At 39.7% G+C, this 8703-nt stretch overlaps 1 pseudogene; it reads left to right on the top strand.

Moving 5' to 3' along the window:
• Positions 1-1181: 1181 nt before the first annotated feature.
• On the top strand, positions 1182-3050 carry LOC118907643 (cytochrome c oxidase subunit 1-like; annotated as a pseudogene).
• Positions 3051-8703: the final 5653 nt, after the last annotated feature.

Raw genomic sequence — 8703 nt, 5'->3', positions numbered from 1 at the left:
TGATTTAATAGCTTCCGGACAATGAACCATCACAAAAATACACAACACCTTACCATCAGCTATCATCACCACAGCTATAGCCATAAAACTGGGAATAGCCCCATTCCACTTCTGAGTACCAGAAGTAACACAAGGAAGCCCACTATCATCAGGCATACTACTCCTAACCTGACAAAAAATCGCACCAATATCAATCCTATACCAAATCATACCCACAATCAACACAAACATACTAGCAATTATAGCCGCACTCTCAATCCTAGTCGGGGGCTGAGGAGGCTTAAACCAAACCCAACTACGAAAAATCATGGCATACTCTTCAATTGCTCACATAGGCTGAATAGCAATAATCATAATATATAACCCTGACATTGCCATTCTAAACCTCCTAGTCTACATCATAATAACATTATCCATATTCACAATCCTACTATACAACTCATCAACAACAACCCTATCCCTATCCCACCTATCAAACAAAACACCACTAATTACAGTCCTCACAGTCCTAATCCTAATATCACTAGGAGGCCTTCCCCCACTAACCGGATTTATACCCAAATGAATAATTATCCAAGAACTCACTAAAAATAACATAGTAATACTACCAACAATAATAGCAATTACAGCCTTACTCAATCTATACTTCTATGCACGCCTAGTGTACTCCACCATACTCCCAACCACCAACAACATAAAAATAAAATGACAATTTGAGACAACAAAAATCATAAAACTAACCCTGCCCCTAATCATTCTATCCACAATAGCACTCCCACTAACTCCCATTATATCAATCCTAACCTAGAGACTTAGGTTACATAGACCAAGAGCCTTCAAAGCTCTAAGCAAATATAAACTGTTTAGTCCCTGACCTAAGGACTGCAGAAATTCAACCTACATCACCTAAATGCAAATCAGGCACTTTAATTAAGCTAAATCCTTACTAGACTGATGGGATACAAACCCACGAAACTTTAGTTAACAGCTAAACACCCTAATCAACTGGCTTCAATCTACTTCTCCCGCCATAAAAAAAAAGTGGCGGGAGAAGTCCCGGCAGAATTGAAGCTGCTTCTTTGAATTTGCAATTCAACATGTAATCACCTCAGGACCTGGTAAGAAGAGGACTCTAACCTCTGTGTTCAGATTTACAGTCTAATACTTACTCAGCCATCTTACCTATGTTCACTTATCATTGACTCTTTTCAACAAACCACAAAGATATTGGCACACTATACCTCTTATTTGGCGCTTGAGCTGGAATGGTCGGCACTGCATTAAGCCTCCTAATTCGCGCTGAGCTAGGTCAGCCTGGGACTCTCCTGGGAGATGACCAGATCTACAGTGTAATCATCACCGCACATGCATTCGTAATGATCTTTTTTATGGTCATACCAATTATGATCGGGGGCTTTGGAAACTGACTAGTCCCCCTAATAATTGGAGCTCCTGACATGGCATTCCCTCATATAAATAACATGAGTTTCTGACTACTCCCCCCCTCTTTCCTACTCCTTTTAGCCTCTTCCATAGTTGAAGCTGGAGCTGGAACCGGATGAACTGTGTACCCTCCTCTAGCAGGAAACTTAGCACATGCAGGAGCATCAGTAGACCTAACTATTTTTTCCCGCCACTTAGCAGGTATCTCCTCAATCCTAGGAGCTATTAATTTTATTACAACTATCATCAACATAAAACCCCCTGCAATAAACCAATACCAAACCCCACTATTCGTGTGATCAGTCCTAATTACAGCCGTGCTCCTACTATTATCCCTACCTGCACTAGCTGCCGGTATTACCATACTATTGACCGATCACAATCTAAATACAACCTTATTCGACCCTGCTGGAGGAGGAGACCCTATTCTGTATCAACACCTATTCTGATTCTTTGGACACCCTGAGGTGTATATCTTAATTCTTCCTGGCTTTGGAATAATTTCCCATATCGTAACTTACTACTCAGGTAAAAAAGAACCTTTTGGATACATAGGCATAGTCTGAGCAATTATATCCATTGGCTTCCTAGGCTTTATTGTATGTGCACACCATATGTTTACAGTAGGGATAGATGTTGACACACTAGCCTACTTCACATTAGCCACCATAATCATTGCAATTCCAACAGGCGTAAAAGTATTTAGCTGACTAGCAACCCTACATGGAGGAAACGTAAAATGAGCCCCCGCTATATTATGAGCCCTAGGCTTTATCTTTTTATTTACAGTTGGAGGCCTAACTGGCATTGTATTGGCCAACTCATCCCTAGACATTGTCCTTCATGACACCTACTACGTAGTAGCCCATTTCCACTACGTCCTCTCTATGGGAGCAGTCTTCGCCATCATAGGAGGCTTCGTCCACTGATTCCCACTATTCTCAGGGTACACTCTCAACAATACATGAGCAAAAATCCACTTTACAATCATGTTTGTAGGAGTAAACATAACTTTCTTTCCTCAACACTTCCTCAGACTGTCAGGAATACCTCGACGCTACTCAGATTACCCAGATGCTTACACAATGTGAAACACTGTGTCCTCCATAGGATCCTTCATCTCATTGACCGCCGTAATGCTCATAGTCTTTATAATTTGAGAAGCATTCGCCTCTAAACGAGAAGTTCTCATAGTAGAGTCAACAAACACCAACCTCGAATGACTACATGGCTGCCCGCCACCCTGTCACACATTTGAAGAACCTGCCTTTGTAAACCTAGTCAAAACAAGAAAGGAAGGAATCGAACCTCCAAACAATGGTTTCAAGCCAACATCATAACCTCTATGTCTCTCTCAATTACAGAAGTATTAGTAAAATTTACATAACTTTGTCAAAGTTAAATTATAGGTTTAAGCCCTTTATACTTCTATGGCATACCCCCTCCAACTAGGCTTTCAAGATGCCACATCTCCAATTATAGAAGAACTACTCCACTTTCATGACCACACACTAATAATCGTATTCTTAATCAGCTCTCTAGTACTATATATTATCTCTCTCACGCTAACAACCAAACTTACTCACACAAGTACAATAGATGCTCAAGAAGTAGAAACTATCTGAACTGTTTTACCTGCAATCATCTTAATCCTAATCGCCCTACCCTCCCTACGCATCCTTTATATAATAGACAAAATCCACAACCCTTCCTTAACCGTAAAAACAATAGGTCATCAATGATACTGAAGCTACGAATATGCAGACTACGAAGATCTAAGTTTCGACTCATACATAATCCCAACTCAAGACTTAAAACCTGGGGAACTTTGACTTCTAGAAGTAGACAATCGACTTGTACTACCCATGGAAATGACTAACTGCATGCTAATTTCATCTGAAGACGTCCTACACTCCTGAGCCGTCCCATCCCTAGGCCTAAAAACAGATGCTATCCCCAGACGTCTAAACCAAACAGCCTTAATATCAACTCGACCGGGCTTATTCTATGGACAATGCTCAGAAATCTGCAGCTCAAATCATAGCTTCATGCCAATCGTCCTCGAACTAGTACCCCTAAAAACATTTGAAAGCTGAACTGCGTCTATACTGTAAATCATTAAGAAGCTAGTAGCACTAACCTTTTAAGTTAGAGATAGAGAGCACACCTCTCCTTAATGACATGCCTCAACTAGATACCACAACATGATCTATCACAATCATATCCATGATCTTAACTCTCTTCATTCTATTTCAATTAAAAATCCCTAAACACTACTACCCTCATGACGCAGAAGCTTCAACAAAACTATATCACAAAACACCCACCCCTTGAGAAAAAAAATGAACGAAAATCTATTCACCTCTTTCATTACCCCAGTAATAATAGGAATCCCTATTGTCACAATTATTATTATATTCCCAATAATCCTCTTCCCAACATCAAAACGACTAATTAACAACCGTGTCATATCCATCCAACAATGACTCCTAAAACAAACATCCAAACAAATAATAAGCATCCACAACTATAAAGGACAAACCTGAACCCTAATGTTAATAACACTAATCATTTTCATTGCATCTACAAACCTACTAGGCCTATTATCCCATTCATTCACACCCACGACCCAATTATCAATAAACCTGAGCATAGCCGTTCCCCTATGAGCAGCTACCGCGGTCACAGGATTCCGACACAAAACGAAAACATCTCTAGCCCATTTTCTACCCCAAGGCGCACCAACCCTTCTTATCCCAATACTAGTAATCATTGAAACAATCAGCCTATTAATCCAACCTATGGCACTCGCAGTACGACTAACCGCCAACATTACTGCTGGCCACTTACTGATGCACCTAATTGGAAGTGCAACCCTCGCCCTAATATCAATTAACCTCACCGTAGCTACGACTACCTTCATCATCCTAGTCCTACTCACAGTCCTTGAATTCGCAGTTGCACTCATTCAAGCATACGTATTTATTCTTCTAGTTAGTCTTTACTTACACGACAGCACATAATGACCCATCAAACCCATTCCTACCACATAGTAAATCCAAGCCCTTGACCCTTGACCAGAGCCTTATCTGCCCTCCTAATGACATCAGGCCTAGCAATATGATTCCACTTTAACTCCACAAAACTACTACTCCAAGGACTAACAACGAACTTCTTAACAATATATCAATGATGACGCGACATTGTACGAGAAAGTACCTTCCAAGGTCACCATACACCTACAGTCCAAAAAGGACTCCGATATGGTATAGTCCTCTTTATTATCTCAGAAGTATTCTTCTTCGCTGGCTTTTTCTGAGCATTCTACCACTCAAGCCTAGCCCCCACTCCCGAACTAGGAGGATGTTGACCTCCTACTGGCATTAACCCACTAAACCCACTAGAAGTCCCTCTGCTCAACACATCCTTACTCCTAGCCTCAGGAGTATCAATTACTTGAGCACATCACAGCTTAATAGAAGGTAATCGAAGCCACATAACCCAGGCACTACTAATCACAATTCTCCTAGGTATTTACTTCACATCACTACAAATTTCAGAATACTATGAAGCACCATTCACAATTTCCGACGGCGTATACGGTTCCACCTTCTTCGTAGCAACCGGATTCCACGGCTTACATGTCATTATCGGTACCTCTTTCCTAATTGTGTGTCTACTATGACAACTAAAATACCACTTCACATCAAATCACCACTTCGGATTTGAAGCTGCTGCCTGATACTGACACTTCGTGGACGTAGTATGATTATTCCTATATGTCTCTATCTACTGATGAGGTTCCTATTTTCTAAGTATGTACAGTACAGTTGACTTCCAATTAACAAGCTCTGGTCACAACCCAGAAGAAAATAATAAACCTCCTCTTAGTAATAATAACCAATACCATGCTAGCATCCCTACTTATATTAATTGCCTTCTGACTCCCCCAACTGAATACATACTCAGAAAAAATCACTCCATACGAATGCGGGTTTGACCCCATAGGATCAGCACGACTACCATTCTCCATAAAATTTTTCCTGATTGCTATCACATTCTTACTATTCGACCTAGAAATCGCACTATTCCTACCACTCCCATGAGCATCACAAACAATAAATCAAAATACTTTCGTGTGGTGAAAAGTCCCTGTCCAGCGACCCAGAGATAAAATACAAAGGCTGAATTTAAAATTATAGTATTATGCCATAGTCCAAACATTTCTTTCCTTTCTTCCCATGGCTATCAAAATAGGAAATGCCTTTTGGTATAAGTTTGAAGCAAATAATAACTTTGAAACCCTAAACTTCAATCTCTGTTGCTTTTATGGTTTGTGATTTTATTTTATTTTTTCATTTACTGAAAGGTTATTCTTCTGTGTTTCAGGAACTGGCCTTATTACTAGAGAGACAATGATATAAAATGTAAAAAAAATACTTTCTCCATGATTGTCAATAATAGTTTTGGGAGGACATTTCTGGCAACACACTATTATTTCTTTTTATGGTTTGTGCTCTTTAAAAATTTTTTTTATTATAGCTGACCTACACTATTATATTAGTTTCAGGTATACAACATAGTGATTTGACAATAATATATATTCTGAAATGCTCACCAGAGTAAGAGAAGTTAGTGTCACCTTACATAGTTATTACAGCATTATTGGCTATATCTCCCATGCTGTACTTCCAGCCCCTGAACTACTTTTTTTATAATTGGACATTTGTACCTTTTTATTCCCTTCACCTATTTCACCCACTCTCCCACTCCCCTCCTCTATGGAAGCCACAGTTTGTTTTCTCTGTTCATGGGTCTATTTCTCAGTTTTTTTGTTTTTATTTTTTAGATTCCACATACAAGTGAAATCATATGGAATTTGTCTTTCTCTAACTTCTTTCACTTAGCATAATACACGCTAGGCTCTAGGTCCACCTATGTTGTCACAATAACAAGATTTCATTCTTTTTTATGGCTTAGTAATAATCATGTGTGTGTGTGTGTGTGTGTGTGTATACATCTTCTTTATCTATCAACAGACACAAGTTGTTTCCATATTTTGGCTATTGTAAATAATGCTGTAATGAAGATATGGGTGCATATATCTTTTCCAATCAGTGCTTTTGTTTGCTTTGAGTAAATATCCAAACGTAGAATTATTATGGGGTTGTATGGTATTTCCATTTTTACTTTGTTAAGGAACTTCCATACTGTTTTCCATAGTGGCTGCAACATTTTATAGCATGACTCATAAAATCTATTCTCAGGTACTTACAGGTGTGTTATTAATTTGGTAATCATACGCTACCCTTTCTCATGAGGCTATACCTACATGCTTCTATATCCACATATGCTTTATGTCAATTTCCTGGGTTACTCAGTAATGGTATCTCCTGGTAGATATTTTGAATTTTGTATTTTTTAAAGTAAAGGAAATCTTACACAGTAGTTGATTTTTTCATCTTTCAGATGATGCAACTGAAGACAGCAGAGATCAATTTGCAAAGCTTGTAAGGTTTTCAAGAGACTGGAAACCTGTCAGGCTTTTTGTACATCCATTCCTTCCCCCATGCACATCTCTGGTGATTAGAATAATGCCTGTGTGATCACAGGCTGATCAAACTCAACAAGTAGTGCACTGCCTCAAGCAGTAGGATTGAGAAGCTGCTGGTGGTGAGCAAATAGGCTTTTCAGATTTTTCAAAGCCACTCCATCTGCAACTTCACAAGCTCCCTGACTCAACACTTACCAGTGTGTTGGGTGCTGGGCTTCATTTAGGTGACAATGTATATGTCTTCAGGTTTGGCAGCAATACATAGATTAGGGGAAGAGAGAGCTTCAGAAAAGTGATGCTCCTTCTGTGTGTTTACCACCACCTGACTGATAGAATTTTCAGATTAAAAAAACTTGATAACGATTTGAAGATCAGGACTCTGAGTAAAAATAACAACTACCTTATTTTTCTCCCTCTGAACATGTTCTTTTGGTCCAGTGTGCCTTTTAAAGAGTGTTTTTATACCCTCTTCCCCACTCTGCAGTGCTCTCAGGGGTCAGGTTTCCCTATGTTGTTGTAAGTGCAGATTCATCAGCGTGAATGACCCAGCAGTCTTTTGCTCATCATATTTCTATTTCTCTCTCCTGGTTCAAGGAGCTTGCATTTGACATTTAGAATTGTAGGCATGCATATGCAGGTGACAGTCAGTCATAACGTCATGTACATAGGTAACTATTTCCTTTGTAGGAATGAAAATTACTTGACTTTTGCCAAAGGGCACATGGCCCGTACAAGATAGGGGTGTGTGTGTGTGAATGAATGTGTGTGTGTGTGTGAATGAACGTGTGTGTGTGAGCAACAGAACCATGGCCAACCTGTGTTAACTTTAAAGTATCAAAAAGAAGAAAACCAGGCCTGGAATGAAGTGAATTATCAACAGAGGGAAATTCAGTTCATTTTAATCAACACTCACTGTAAACTTACCAAGTGTAAGAAATAGTGGTCTCCCCTGGGCCCACTTTCCATGTCCTTTCACACCCACATCAATTCTCCAACAAAATCCTGGCATTTCAGTTCTTAGACCCTTCACCTCCACTAATCTGTTCCTCTACTACACCTTTGCTCTCCATTCTCAAGGTCATCCCATAGGCCTTTCAGTGTCCGTAATTATACCACCTGGAGTATCCCCATGTCTTACCACCTCCAGGCTTTCTAACTCATGTTCCCTAATAAGCCCACCCCAACCATCTTTAAAAAAAAAAAAATCTTAAAAAAAAATCGTATTTCATTATTATTTACAAATACATCATGAAACATTTCATACATGCAAAAATATATAAAGAACAATGCAACACTCATGTTCTCATCTGTTGTAACATTCCCCATCTTAAAATAAAAAAGAAATTTCCACTTTCTTCTCATTTATCTGCTTTGTTTATAATATTATCTGACTGTCTCCCCTTTTCACTCCTGTTTATTTTAACCCACTCAGTGATTACTGCTAAGCCATCGCTAATCTCACGTTGTCAAAGCCAATGGTCAGCTCTCAGTTCTTACCAAGCCTGTGGCAACACTTGAGCCAGCAGCCTCTTAATGTTAGTAGAGGCAGCAGCTCTGTTGCTGATCCAGGTCTACTCTGTGGATTTCAGAGGTCAGCCCCTCATGGTGGCTTCTTGTCCCCTTTTCTGATGCTCTTTTCCTTCCTGTCCTTGAAGCACCACTGGGTTCATTCGTCCCTTCTCCTCTATCCACAGTCAGCCCCCAGG

This window comes from Manis pentadactyla, chromosome 16, assembly GCF_030020395.1.
Source record: "Manis pentadactyla isolate mManPen7 chromosome 16, mManPen7.hap1, whole genome shotgun sequence".
Taxonomy (NCBI): domain Eukaryota; kingdom Metazoa; phylum Chordata; class Mammalia; order Pholidota; family Manidae; genus Manis; species Manis pentadactyla.
The sequence above is the reverse complement of the archived record's forward strand: the minus strand, read 5'-3'. Positions and strand labels throughout refer to the sequence as shown.